This window comes from Phascolarctos cinereus, unplaced genomic scaffold (genome assembly GCF_003287225.1).
Source record: "Phascolarctos cinereus isolate Bilbo 61053 unplaced genomic scaffold, phaCin_HiC Scaffold_4;HRSCAF=312, whole genome shotgun sequence".
In the NCBI taxonomy this organism is placed as follows: domain Eukaryota; kingdom Metazoa; phylum Chordata; class Mammalia; order Diprotodontia; family Phascolarctidae; genus Phascolarctos; species Phascolarctos cinereus.
In genome coordinates this window covers 712,809,919-712,825,480 of record NW_027555847.1, presented here as the reverse complement: position 1 = coordinate 712,825,480, position 15,562 = coordinate 712,809,919, and the positions used below count along the sequence as shown (strand labels likewise).

The following is a 15,562-nucleotide window of genomic DNA, read 5'->3' as shown; positions in this document are numbered from 1 at the left end:
CCCCAAACACCAAGGAACGGAAGGAGTCCTTGCTTTTCTCAAAAATGTCTTAGGATACGGCAGCTACATAATGCATAGAGCGCTGGGCCTGCAGTCAGGAAGACCTGAGTTCAAATCTAGCCTCAGACACTTCCTAGCTGTGTCACCCTTGTTTGCCTCAGTTTCCTCATCTGTAAAATGAGCTGGAAAAGGAAATGACAAACCACTCCACTATCTTTACCATGAAAACCCCAAAATGGGGTCATGAAGAGAAATGGTTGCTTGTCACGAGGCAGAAGCAATATAAAATGCACAAAGTACTCTGCAAACTTTAAGGCATTTTATAACCGTCAGTTATTACTGTTATTGTTATTATTATTACCACTCAACTCACAGAGCCGTCATGAGCAGAATGAGGTCAGAGGTATAAAAATGCTTCGGAAAGAGCCAACCGTGTCATGGTTCTTTTCATTCCAAAGCTCTCCAGGCAGGCCTCCAAGGGCCCAGGCACGGGCCTCCACAGCGTGGACGTTCCACACTGCAAAGTCTGACCCCAACTCGGCTCACCTGGTTTCACCCCGTGCCTGGCTTTAGAGCTACTTGCTCTGCTTGGCTCTGAGGGAGGGAAACACGAACAGTAGGTGGAATTGTGAAACGGCATATTTAGGTTTAATGTTGGGAAAAAAACCCTCCTAGCAATTGCTGCGATCCCAAAGAGGAATGGACTGCTTGGGGAGGTAGCGAGCTACCCATCACTGGAGGTCTTCAAGCAAAGGCCAGATGACTCCTGACAGGGGAGGGTGGAAAGGGGCACGTTTGGCCCAGAAGCCCCTCAGGCTCCTCCCAGCTCAGAGGTGCTATGGTTCTCTGGTGTTCCTCGTGCTAAGTGTGACCCTGACAGCAATCATGTCCCCTGGGAAACGTGTTTGAGTCCATGCTCAGTCAGGGAGGAAAATACTGTGAAGGGCCAGAGGCCCAGCCATCCAGGGCTTCCTGTCCACCTGCACCAGCCAGGCTGAGCAACAAGAAAAGTATGCAGCAGAGAGCAGGAGGGGGAGGGGAGCTAGTACAACAATGCCATTCCCCCACCCCCATCAGGACCCAAGCCTGGCCTAATGAGAGGAGCCCTTCCCATGCTGCTGGCGTATGACACCCCCATCCAGCCTGGCCACACAAGGGAGAACAGACGGTTTCAGAACCTATGGGCTGACCCTGACCCGTCTTCTTAATTTAGAGAATGAGAAAGAGCCATTCAACTGGGGCATTTGCAAATGAACAGGCACCCCCCTCCACCAGGCCAGCCCCAGAGAGAGCCGAATGGAGGGGGCTTGGGAAGAGACCACCTCAGCCCACAGGAAAACACAAGCTGCTGGAAATAAACACCAAGGCAGGCTGGGAGAGCTGAGTAGATGACTCAGACTGTTTAGGGAGAATTTTCAAGAACTCAGAATATTCCAAATATAGAGGAAAGGGGGGTGGGGGTGGGGGGTGGAGGATGCCCAAGACCCACTGTCGTGTGCTCAGCACAAATCTCATCCGGCTGAGATGGCCGCCACCTGATCCTCACTACCAGGCACTCACTGTGCTAAAAGGCTGAGGATACAAAGAAAGGCAAAAGCTGTCCCTGCCCTCAAGGAGTTTCCAGTCTAATGGGGGAGACGACATATATGTACAGGATCTAGACAGAGTAGACAGAATAATGAGGATAATAATTGGGGGGGGGGAGAACCTGACCTCTGACTTCCTCTGCATAGGGAATTCCCTGAACCTGCCTCAAATTTAGGGTATTAGAGAACAGTCTCAGACCCAGAGAGGTCAAGGGTCACACAGCAAGTTGGTAGCAGCCTTGGGACTTAAGACCAGTCTCTTTCTAATTTCAAGGCTGACTCTGTATTCATTACCCATGCTGCTTCAATAAAACCAACATGAAAATAATAATAATAATAGCAAAAATAACAACTCAAATTCAGAGGGCAGCCAGCTGTTAACTGAGCCATGTACTCAAACTTAGTGCTGGAGGAAGCTCTCGAAGCATATAAGCTGCCAGGAGGTGCTGACCAGCAATGGTAGAGGGAGTTTCCTCACCCGGGAGAGTCCCCCACATCAATGAAACCAAGGTGCCCTAATCTCTGAGGCATTTTCCTCACTTGGAGTTAAGTGTTCCAAGCATGGTCATCCTTGTCTTCCAGAGGACACTAAAGTACTAGCCCAAGGGAACAGCTAATGCCTGAGCTGAGATGCAAACCCTGATCTCCTGACTCCAAGTCCAGCATTCTATTTCTCTTGTTGCAAGAGTGAAAAGAAAGGGACTGATGTTGGGTTGGCCCGCCACAGACTCACTGGTGATTTTGGTCAAGTCTTATTCCCTCCTTAATTGACACTATTTCCTCTTCTGTAAAATGGGCTTCCCACTACCCATATTACTTGCCTCACAGGGCTGTTGTTAGAATTAAATGATAAAAACCACTGAGGCCAGTGGATCACTTGAGCTCAGGAGTTCTGCGCTACAGCAGTGCTAAAGCTCATCCACTGGACTGCCCCACTAACAATGGTATCAGTGGGACTCCCCCAAGGGCGTGGGGAAGGGAGGTACCAATTTAACTAAAGAGAGTCTAAGCAGCCCATGTCAGAAACAGAAAAGGTCAAGGCTTCCACAACATTGGTGTTGGGATCAGGCCCCTGAGTGGCCATATGCTTCCAGAGTGGGTGAAATAGGGAGATCTAGTCTCAAAAGAAGAAGATATAGAGATCGATTGATAGACAGATAGATGGATGGATAGATAGATAGATAGATAGATAGATAGATAGATAGATAGATAGATGGATGGATAGATGGATGGTAGATGGATGAATGGATGGATAGACAGATAGATGAGGAAAGAAAGAAAGAAAGAAAGAAAGAAAGAAAGAAAGAAAGAAAGAAAGAAAGAAAGAAAGAAAAAGAAAAGAGAAAGAAAGAACTGTAAATATCCTTTGTGGTTATAAATTATAAATCTAGAATGAGAAGAAACCTCAAAAGCCATCTATTCTAACTTTATTTTATAGATGAGGAAGAAATTGAGACCCAGAGAGTAACAATTTACCCAAGAGCTCATAGTAGTAAGGGGTAAAGCTGGGTTTCCTTCTTTGGCAATTGTACAATCCTTTCTAATGACCCCAACCTGCTCCCTAACATAAAATTCCATCTCTTCCTCAGGGAGTTGTTCTGCGCTCCAACTGTGCATTTCAGAGCATGGTGACCCCTGGACAATCTCAGCAGCAGATCCCAAAAGGCCTCCTGAGAGACGCCTGGTGGGCATGAGTAGGCTGCGGCATACAGCCCCCCTTTCACAACTATCCCTTTGTCTCCAATCACAAAGCCACTGCCCCAGTTCAGACCCTCATCACCTCCTACCTGGACTGCTGGAAGAGCCTTCTAACTGGCCTGCCTCAAGTCTCTCTAGTTCATCCTCTACTCACCTGTCAAAGTGACTGTCCTATAGCCCAGGCCTGGCTTTGTAACCCAACTGAGAATGCCTGAGCAGAAGATGGCCTCCCATGGGCTGGGGAGGTACTCTCATTAAATGTTACTGCCCAATTGTCCTCCTCTCACATACAGCTCTCTATCTCCAGTCTCTATGCCTTCGCATTGCTCAACTCCTATGCCTGGAATGCACTCCCTCCTCATCTCCAAATCACAGAATCCTTCTTCCTTCCAGACTCTTCTTAAGCACCAACTTCTACATGAAGACTTTGCTGATCCTCCCAACTGCTACTTCCCTCCCTCTCCAACTCTCTTCCATGTATTTGCAATTACTCTCTTTGCATTGGTTCTGTAGGCAGATGGATGGATAAATGGAAGGATAGATGGATGGAGGGAGGAATGGATGGGTGGAAGGATAAATAACAGATTCATGTATGAAAGATAAATGATAGAGATCAATAATGGATGGAGAGATGATGGAGATAAATAGAGAGATGACTGAGATGAATAGATGGATGGATGGATGAATAAATGAATGGATGGATAGATGAATGGATGGATAGTGGATAACACTGATGTATGATATGTGATAGACAGACAGAGATGATAGATCAGTTAATACATGGAGGGATGGATGGATAAATGACAGATTAATATATGATGGATAAATGATAGAGATAAATAATAGATGGACAGAGAGATGAGATGGATGGATGGATAGATGACAGATAAATGGATGGATGAATAGATAACAGACTGCTATATGATAGTTGATAAAGATATAGATAGATGGACTGATAGATGAACTGATAGATGATGGACAGATGATGGAGGGAGAGAGGGAGGAATGGATGGGTGGAAGGACAGAGGAATAGATGGATAAGTAGATAACAGACTTATTTTTTATAGACGATAGAGATAGATAATAGATAGAGATGATAGATCAGTTATTACATGGATGGATGGATGGATGGATGGATGAAAGGCTGACATAGATGAGAAAGAGATAATGATGGATAAATCAATGGATGGATAGATAGGTAGATCAATGAATACATGGATGGATAGATGACAGAAATAGATAATAGATGGATATAGAGGGATGGCTAGGTGGATTAATAGTAGATAACAGATTGATATATGAAAGATTATGATGTTTAGTCATTTTCAGTCATATCCAACTCTTTTGGAGGTTTCTTGGCAGAGATACTGGAGTGGTTTGCCATTTCTTTCTCTAGCTCATTTTATAGATGAGGAAACTGAGGCAAACAGGGTGAAGTGACTTGCCCAGGGTCACATAGCTAGTAAATATCTGAGGCTAGATTTGAACTCAGGTCTTTCTGACTTCATGCCTGGTGCTCTATCCACTGCGCCACCTAGCTGCCCTATGAAAGATCACAGAGATACATTATAGAAGGAGAGATAGCAGGAACATTCATTATGTTCTTATTGTATGCAAGACACTGTTCCAAGACACTGTTGTCTCCTCTGATAGAATGTAAGCTCTCTGAGAGCAGGGATTGTTTCATTCTTTGCCTCTGTACCTCAAACAACAGCCACAGTGCCCACAGTAGGCACTTAATAAATGCTTGTTCACTGACTGACAACCACAAGAACTGCAGCATGCATGGGTTTTGATCCCCACCAGTGAATAGAGAGGCCATGGGAAAAAGAACAAAGTACCCCCAGACCTCACACAAGAGTGCACACTCAGCTTGGGTGCACTGAATTGGCCAGGGGCTTCTGAAGAGCCCCACTTTGGGACCCCTGCCAGTCAAGGGAGCCAGACACCATCTGCTGCTCTGAGAACAAAAGCATAAACCGACCCTTCCTGTTCCTTCCCCAGATAGCTACACAGAACCAGCAGGAGCTCAGCAGCCTCCGAGGCCCAAACAATGGCAAGGCTGTTTTCCATCCGCTTTTAATGACAGGGGGCTTGGGGAGGGGGAGAGGGAAGAGCACGGCAGACCCCACCACTTGGCGGTTATGTCTTAGGAGAGATTCCTTTCAGGCACGGGCTGGACTCAATACTTCTTGACAGTCTCCTTTTAGATCCTATGATTCTGGAGTAACTGACTGTTTAGTGGAGCTCAATAAACATGTCACCAAATCACAGAAGTTGGAAGGAGCCTTAGGGTCCAACCTGAACAAGAATCCTCGCTCCGATGTCCCTGACATCCAGCCTCTGCTTGAAGACCTCCAGTCACAGGGAGCTCACCACTTCCCCAGGTAGCCCATTCCACAGAGGGACAGTTCTCCTTGTCAGGAGGGTCTCCCTGACATCAAACCTCAATCTACCTCTCTGAAACTTAATCTCTCTTCTCTTGGGACAGCCCTTTATTTTTATCAATAAGTCCAAATTTCTCATAAATCATATTTTTTTCTTTTTTTTAAGAGGCAGTGGGGTTAAGTGACTTCCCTAGGGTCACACTGCTAGTAAGTGCATGAGGCAGGATTTGAACTCAGATCCTCCTGACTCCTGGGCCAGTGCTCTATCCACCTCACTGCTCACATTAATTGTATTCTTTCCAATCATGGCCCAGGCTGCTTTCTAGAGACATTGTAAGAAAATGTGAGTCACAGCACAGGCCTCATCCACGGGTCAGTGACAAGACCCAGTGGGCCAAGCCCTTCATTCAAGGCCAGTCTTGCCTGAAAGAACAAGATGATGTCATCAGAAATGGAGGGAAAAAGATTACAAAGACCCACTTTCCCTCTGCCCAGGCAGGCCTCGGACCTGCTCCTCTATCAGCTCCCAACTTTCTCCCCGCAGGGAGCCAGCGAACAATAGAGGGATGTTGGCTGGATGCCGGCTGCTGTAACGGCAGAGGCGATGACTTCTCGCCCAGGAAAAACAGGGGCAGGAGTAAAACAGGCTCGGTCGGTTTGCAGGATTCAGTCTCTTAGTGCTTGGCTCAGTGCCCAGAAGATCCAGGTTCAAATCCTGTATCTAACTTAGAATAATAATTGTTTTATTACTATGACAATGATATCAGCTAGCTGGAATTTATAGAGTACTTTGGAATTTATGAAATGCTTTATAAATATCTTATTTGATCCTCACAACAATCCTGGGAAGTAAAGAGTTATTATTATCCTCATTTGACAGATGAGGAAACTGAGGCAGACAACGGTATAGTGACTTGACCAGGGTCACACAGCTAGAAAGTGTCCGAAATCAGGCCTTCCAGCACTCTATCCACTACACCAGCAAGCATGCCTAAATGAGAGGTGTCAGCTACCTCTAAATCCATCCTGGGCATGTCACTTAACCTCCTCTGCCTTGGGTTCCTCCTCTGTAAAATGCCAGGGTGGGATCAGATGATCTCTAAGATCCTGCTGACCTCGCCTGGCTCACTCAGAGAGAAAAAGAGCAGAGTCCAGACGGTAACTTTACACACTGACGTCAAGCACATAAAAAAATCACGATAACAATAGCAACAGAAGTTTTTAAAAATACACAGTAGAAAATCACCCCGGAGGGGGTCAGGGAAGCAGACGAGACGTTTTCATTATTATTTTGGGAAAGTTAACAGGATTATAAGATCAGAGAATTCTGTGCTGGCAGAGACCCGAGGGGACACTCTGCCCAGCTTCCTCCTTCAGTGTCAGGGAAGGGAAACTGAGGCTCACAGAGGTGCTGGGGACTTGTTTAAGGAAAAGTGGCAGATCAAGGATTCTTTGTGTATGGCATGGGGGAGTGGAAAGAGGGCTGGATTGAGAGTCAGAAAGACCCAGGTTCGAATCCTAATTTGGACCCTTACTAGCTGTGTGACACCGAACAAGTCTCTTACCTTATCTGAACATCAGTCTTCCCATCTGTAAAATAGGAAAAATAACTCTGGAGCATTTTACCCCCAGGCCTGTCATGAGGTTCAAATGAGAAAATGTATATAGAGCTTGTTGCAAATCTAAATGTGCTTATAAACATGAGCTAGTCTGGACTTGAGATTTTATTGGTGTTAGGGACTTCCTGGTGTGGAAATTCCCTTCACCAATAAGAATCAGTGGTTCATCTGTAACTTAGATGGGGGGGGCCTAGGTGGTTCAATGGATAGAGCACTGGGCCTGGAGCTAGGAAGATTCATCTGTCTGAGTTCAAATCCAGCTCCAGACACTTAGTAGTTGTGTGACCCTAGGCAAGTCACTTCACCCTGTTTGCCTCAGTTTCCTCATCTGTAAAATGAGCTGGAGAAGGAAATGGCGAACCACTCTAGTATCTTTGCCAAGAAAACCCTAAATGGGGTCACAAAGAATCAGATGTTACTGAATAACAACAACAACAACTTAGAGACTTAGAGTATCCTGGAGTTCTCAGAGGTTAAGTGACTTGCCCAGGGTCACACCTCCAAATACTGATCAAAGCAGGACTTGAACCCAGGTCTCCCTGACTCCACAGTTAACGTCTATCTACTTCATTCTCTCAAATGTTGGCCACTATGATTAACACACCTTTAAAAAAAAAAAAACAAATTGTAAACAGTTTAGAATGTATGACTTAATGTAATGAGCTAATTAAAAACTATTAAAATGTTTTTAATAATTACTAAGGTTATAATAAAATTTGAAAACAAGGTAAGCATTATAAAGAGTTTCTAATGAACAAGTCAGTGCTAGGGATTGACCTTGTGATTTCATTGGCTTAGAGAAATCCTAGCTGAGGAAATTCCCTCCACTAATGCAGGTTGGCACCCTCTCTGTAAGAATTACCTAGAACACTGAGGAGGTAAGTGACTTGTCTCGGGTCACACAGCCTACATATGTATCAAGGGCAAAACCCGAATCCAGGTCTTCAGACTTCAAGTTCAGCTAGCTATTCACTATACCAGAATGTCTTTTAATTAATCATTTAAAACTAGTGCCTCCCCCCAAAAAAAACCTTTCCCTCTATCAAATTAGAATTCTCTGATAGTCAATGATCAATCATCTCTAGAGACATGGTTAAATGAAATTCTAGATAACCCAGATCTGCCACTGACCACATAAGACACTGGGTAAGTCCCTCCAAACCTGTGTGACTCAGTTTCTCCATCAGTAAAAGAGGGATAAGAACACTTGTCTGCCTTTATTAACGAGGTGCTATGAGGAAGGTGCTTTGTCAAAACGTAGGGTTCTATGGAAACCTGAGCTATTACTACCAGCAGCAACTCAGCCCCTCTTGATCCTCCGAACAATTCTGTCAAATCTATATACAAGGTCAGCTTAGGCCACAACATACTGAGAGGATCCAGTTACAACCGATTCATCAATCAGCAAGCAGCTGCTATGTGCCAGGGACTGTGCATGCAGAGATGTGGATGACACAATCCCTGCTCCAAAGGGTATATATTCTATGAGAGGGATAAAAAAGACATGTGTCTATTACTTAGGATAACAAGAACAACCAGGCACTGTGCTAAGCACTTTACAATCATTATCTCATTTAATGTCATATGGAAAGGTATAATCAAAGGGCAGCTAGACGGCACAGTGGATAGAGTATCAGCCCTGGAGTCAGGAAGACCTGAGTTCAAATTCAGCCTCAGATACTTACAAGTTGTGACCCTGGGCAAGTCACTTAACTGAAGGAAAGAAAGGTATGACCAGAATAAAGTGCATGTGTCTACTGCTACCTTCTCAATGTCAAGAAAACACAAGGAAGTCCCCCCAAACTTTAGATGGACCCCCCATAGCACATTTCTAGGAAGACAAGGAAGAAGAGCACAGAGAGCAGGCAGGCATTGATGGGTAGCAATGTACACCACTGGAGGAAACGTCCACATGCCAGAGGCCACAGAGTCACTCAAGTCTTGGAGTATATTCCATCCAAGCGTTGTAACAACACTCAGCTTGGTCTGAGACGGTGGTCAAATGCCGACTGAAAGGTCCAGGACTGGTGTCTGAAAAGGGCCTTCTCCCTCTTTTAATTTGTGCTGAGAGGGCACCTGTGGAAACAGGGCTTAACCTGGTATTCTACCCTCCCTCTATTTACTCTGGTCTAAAGACAGAAGCAGGTTTGCTATTAAAACTAAGTAGTGTGTTTACTTGAGCACCAATGCCTTGTTCAAGTTTTCACTGGATACCCTGCACTACGTTTATTTCAATAGGAAGGGTATTTGTTCATTCATTCATTCATTCATTCATTCATTCATTCAACAAGCATCCAGTAGGCGCTCACTATGTGGTAAGCATGGTGTTATGTGTGCGGGACAGAGAGACAAAAGTCAAACCATCCCTGCTTCATTAAGGTTACATGGGTTGGGAAGAAACAATGTATATACAGAAAGATACATATGAAATATAAACAAAGTATCTTTCGACAGAAGTAAAAAGTCCTGGGCTCTAGTCTCAATTTGGGGCCACTAATTAGCTGCGGGAGTTTGAGCAGGTCATTTGACTTGTCTGGGGCACAGTTTTCTATAGAAAGGGAGGAGGCAGGAGGAGCAGTGAGTAAAAACTGTCCAACTCATCACCAAAATCCATGACATTTCCCAACCTTGCTCCCGGCCTCAGCTAACCAAGCTTCTCTTTCCAGAAGTGATTTCAGGATCACCCAATACATTCCCCAATCCCCATTGCCAGGAACAGCGGAAGTTGTAATCAGATCTCAGGAGCTCAGGTAGGCTGGGAACATGGCGATGGATTGGGATGGGAGCTCCCTCTAGTGTTCAACTCCGAACGATACCTTGGCAATTAAAGGAAGCAATGACTGACAAGACAGAAAATCATATGCAAAAAAAAATTTAAATATATCTTTACATGTAATTGGGGGGGAAATAAAATACCAAATAATTTTTTTAAAAATAGAAAAAAAATAGAGTTGGGAAGATTCCTGGAAACACAGAACAAGAGCTGGCAGAATATGGGATGCCATAGCTAGAAGGGACCTTAAAAGAGGGAATGTCAAAGCTAGAAGGAGCCTTAGAACAGAGAATGTCAGAGCTGGGAGGGTCTCTAATTGTGTTATTGTTCAATGGAGTCCAACTCTTCAGGATCCCATTTGGGGTTTTCTTGGCAGGGATACTGAAGTGGTTTGCCATTTCCTTCTCCAGCTCATTTTACAGATGAGGAAACTGAGGCAAACAGGGTAAGTGACTTGTCCGGGGTCACCCAGCTAGTAAGCGTCTGAGACCACCCTGGAACTCAGGAAGAGTGTTCTTGACTCCACAGGGCCAGCACTCTGTGCACCAGGGCGCCACCTAGCGTCCTAATTGTTTTAGAGATAATTTAATCCAACCACTTTTACAAACCCAAAGAGGGGAAAAAGGACTGGCCCACATCAAAGCAGTAAGGCATACTGTTGAAAGCATTTAATCTCAAATCTAAAGATCTGAATTAAAATACTTGTAACTGTCACTTACTGCCTACAGGGACTTAAGTAAATCTCTTGCCTTCTGTGGGACTCAATTTCTTCCCAGTAAAATAAGGATTGACCTCCATGATCCCTAAGGCCTCTGGCCAGCCTTAAACCCTAACATGCAGAATTCAGAGGTAGAGCTGGGATTTGGAGTCGTGTTCTAATCTCCCTCTCACTTCTCTCCCAAGAGCCCTCTTTCCCTTCCCTCTTTCTTTTTCAAGTATCCAGGTAAGGGGATTCTTATTATCTCCACTTTGCAAACAATGAAACCATCATGGTAAGAACATGTCATCACTTTGCAAGGGGCTTTCCTGAACAAGACCACTAGACTCACAGAATCACAGAATTGGAAGAGCCCTGAGTAGCCAAACCTTCTCCCCCCCCAAAAAACAACAACAACAAAGAATCTCTAGAAGGTCCAGTGGTCATCCAGTCTTGGCTGGAAACCTACCAAGAAGGGGGAACTCACTACCTCTCTAGGCAACCCAGGCCATATCTGGACACATAGTCTGACATCTGGAATTCTGAGTTGGGTTCTTCAGAACCCATTGGAAGAACACTGATAAGATAAATTGTGAAAGGCCTCAGAAGAGGAAGGAACTGGGGATGGACCTAGAGAAGAGAAGGCTCGGGTGAAAGGGGATGTCCCTTGCCTTCCATCCCTTCAGGGGTGGCCACACAGACCAGGGATTAGACCTTTTTTTCCTTCTTGACTCCAGAGCACAGAATGAAGAAGAATGGGCAAATGTTGCCAAGAGCAGATAGCAGATGGCAGAGGGAGAGCTGTCCAGCAGCAAAACGGGCAACTTCTGGCGGGACCCCAACTCAGGTCTTTTTTTTTTTTTAGGCAATTGGGGTTAAGTGACTTGCCCAGTGTCACAAAGGTGGTAAGTGTCAAGTGTTTGGTCTGAAGACAGATTTGAACTCAGATCCTCCTGACTTCAGGGCCAGTGCTCTATCTACTGCGCCGCCTAGCTGACCTGTGTGTGTGTGTGTGTGTGTGTGTGTGTGTGTGTGTAGGCAATTGGGCTTAAGTGACTTGCCCAGAGTCACACAGCTGGTGAGTTCTATGTGTCTGAGGCCGGATTTGAACTCAGGTCCTCCTGACTTCAGGGCCGGTGCTCTATCCACTGTGCCACCTAGCTGCCCCCTCAGGGAGGTCTTAAGGGAGAGGCCAGATGGCCCTTGGTCAGGAATCTTGGATGGAAATGATTTTTAATCAGGCATGGTTTGGAGGAGATGGGCCTTGGGGTCCTTTCTGTTCCTGCCTTCTGTGACTGTGACCCTGGTGGGGTGGGGAGTGCAAGATGCTGGTGTTACATTCAAGCCTGGCTATCTGGGAAGGCCCTCACTCCCACACTGCTATCTTCCCAAGGAACACTGGTTTTGTGTCAAAGTGAAAACAGTGAGCTCCTTCCTCCTCCTTAGTGAGGCCAGAGGAGGGCCTCGGGGCCTGGCTGCTGGAGGTATGGGCTTTAGCTTCCATCTGAGAAGAGCTGAATTTGAGGTAGCCAATTAGTAGCCTGGCCAACATCTTCCTGCCACCCCTGAGACATTCAGCAGCAGAACTGAGACACTGACCGAGGAAATGCCTTCATAGAACCACAGGAAGTCCTCAGGGACCAGCTAGGCCAGCTCTTCCCTTCTTTTAGAGACCCAGAGAACGGAAGGGATTTTCTCAAGGTCCCGCAGAACTGAGACCAGAAGCCAGGTTTCCTGACTCCCAAGTCCATGCTCTTTATCTTTAAGTAGTCTATAAAAAAAAAAAATCACCCTGTGAGTTCAGGGCTCACAGATGACCTACTGCCATGAAGAGAAACTAGCCCTTTAATATACAGATGCAAACTTCCTCCTGTAAGGGCTCTAAGCCAAAGGTCCTGAACCTACAGGAAGAGCTATGAGGGGCCTTAGAACAAGGAATGTCAGCGCTGGGAGGGGACTTAGAACACAGAATGTCAGAACTGGGAAGGGCCTTAGAACAAGGGATGTCAGAGCTGGGAGTGGGCTTAGAACATGGGATGTCAGAGCTGGGAGGGGTCTTAGAACAAGGAATGTCAGAGCTGGGAGGGGCTTAGAACAAGGGATGTCAGAGTTGGGAGGGGGCTTAGAACAGAAAATGTCAGAGCCGGGAGGGGCCTTAGAACAGGGGGTGTCAGAGCTGGGAGGGGTTTAGAACAGGGGATGTCAGGGCTGCGAGGAGCCTTAGAACTGGGAATGTCAAAGATGAGAAAGACCTTGCTAGAGCTGAGAAGGACCTTAGAATAATGGAGTGGGAAGAGATTTGAGAGATCATCTCTTCCCCTCCCCATTTTATAGAGGGGGAAACTGAGGACCACAGAGGGCCTAGGTCATGTGACATATCACTGCCAGACCAGGACTCCAATCCAGGTTTCCTGATCCCTTCACTCTTTGCCCAGGCCAACATTTGCCCAACCCCCAAATTACTTAATATTTACTGAAGCAGCAAAGGAATGAAATTCCTCAATTCTATTTGAACCCTGGAACCTCTCATACCTCACCCCCACACACATTCACATACATTCTCTCCCTTTTCAAACCGAGGCCAAAACATCCCCATGGCCTTGACGAATTAACTTGAAAACCAGGAAAAGGCTTTGCAAACAGTGAGTCCCACTGACTATCTTGGTTACAAACTAGCCTTCAGTAACTGAAGCCCAGGACTGGCACCTTCTCCTCCCAGATACTGTTACTAATGATCTGAAAGAGAAACATTATCTCCAAGAACAGCCTTCACTGGGCAGGAGCAAGCTGCTGCCGGTCTCATGACCCCAGAAACCATGAGCTTCTCCAGGATTTTGACCAGAAAGGCTCAGCAACAGAAGTCATTTGTTGAGAAAGACATCTTCCTTCACCATCAGCCCTGATTCAGCGCAGGCTGCGGCTGGGCCCAGAGGCCTGAGGGCCTTCCTGCTCTGGCCAGAGCTAAGTGGAAGAGTCACTCTGACTTCCTTCTCTCTCATCCTCCACTTCCTGATTATGTCATGTCTCTTGCCTCTCTCCCCTTGCAGCCTCCATTCTACTTCGGTCCTTATTAGCTCTCACCTGGACTGCTGCAATGGCCCCCTAATGAGCCTCCCTGCCTCAAGGCTCTCAGTCCAATCCTCCCTACCTAAGTAGCCTTCCTAAGGCTCAGGGCTGATCTGGGAGGTCCCTTCTCAAAATCTTTAGTGAGCCCCTGAGGTCTCTAAAAGAAAACAAAAATTCCTTGGCCCGAGGTTCAAGCCCTATCCCATCCCCAATTTTGCAGCTTATTTCAGTCCTCCTCACACACTCTAATCTCTAGCCACATGGAGCAACATCCTGCAGTCTCCCACCTCCACGATTTTATGTGAAGACCATACCTCATGAGTAGAACGCCATCCCTTATTACCACCTGTTAAAATCCTTCCCCTTCAAGGCCAAGACCAGGCAGCACCTCCTCTATAAAGCCTTCATAGCTCTCTGTCTTCACACCAGCCCTCCCCATGCTGAGCACATCCTGTCCTGCCTCAAATATTCCTCAAACATTTGGCCTTTCCCTTGCCCTAATTACTCTGTGTGTGTGTGTGTGTGTGTGTGTGTGTGTACAGATCTGTCTAGATATAGATATGGGGAATCAGGAAGTACTGGGTTCAAGCCCTACCTTGGCCACAAACCAGCTCAATGATGACCACAAGTAAGTGACTTAACTTCTCAATGTCCTAGGCAATTCCTTAGGGCTTGTAGCAATACAGGAGATAGATAGACAGACAGATAGATGGATGGATGGATAGACAGACAAATATAGATAGACAGATAAATAGATATAGATAGACAGATGGATATGGATAGATACAGATATGAGCATAAGTATAGATATCTTATATATAGCATATATATGTATGTATATTGCATGTGTGGATATACACATATGTGTATATGTGTGCCTGTGCACATGTATATACACATACATATATGCATGCATGCATGTCCTATTCTTCCAGTAGAGTGTAAATTCCTTGGGGTGGGAGCGGGGAGAGGATGTACCATTTCTAATGTTGGTGTCCCTAGTAAAGCCCCTTACGTATTTTTTCTGGATGGGGAGAAGAGTCGGATCAATGACTTTATGGGAGTGTTGACTTCGAAGTACAGAACCTGCCTCCTTCAGGGTGCATCGCACACCTCTCCTCCCCTATGACTCTAAGTCCTGGGGAGCAGCCTGGGGCCCTGAGAGGTCAGGAACCTCCCCTGTGGTCATGAGGGAGCCAGCTTGTGCCCAAGGCAAGGCTTGAATCCAGTCCACTACTGCCCCACACAGTCTATGTCGTATTTCACTTTCATGCTCCATCTTGTAGCATTCAACTTAATTCACTTCTAGAACCATTTATTCTGGGCAAGGTACACAGCAGGTGCTTAATAAGGGGTTGCAGAATTGAATTAAGCTGAACAACCCTAGTTCTGTCACTGTCTTCAGTGTGACTATATGACCTTGGGTAAATCACTTAACCTCCATGGTCTGATCTCTTGTGAGAGATGGCTGGCCAGATGGCCTCCAACGACCCTTCCAACCTTTGAAATCTGTGATTCTATGATTAGAAGGGCCCTAAGGTCCTTTCCAGCTCTGGAGCTGTAAGCCTATAATCCTATGGGGGGGAGGGAAAGAGAAGGGAGGGGAAAGAAGTAAGCATTTATTAAGTGACTACTGTGTACCAGACACTGTGCTGAGTGCTTTGTAAATGTTGTCTCACTGATTGTACAAAAGGCAGAGTATAAATGACAGGTTGAAAAAATGACCCCTGAGAATT

General features: G+C 45.9%; 1 protein-coding gene across 1 annotated transcript in view; it reads right to left on the bottom strand.

Moving 5' to 3' along the window:
• The window catches only part of KIAA1671 (KIAA1671 ortholog), a 217,808-nt gene that overhangs the window by 76,786 nt on the left and 125,460 nt on the right, over positions 1-15,562 (bottom strand).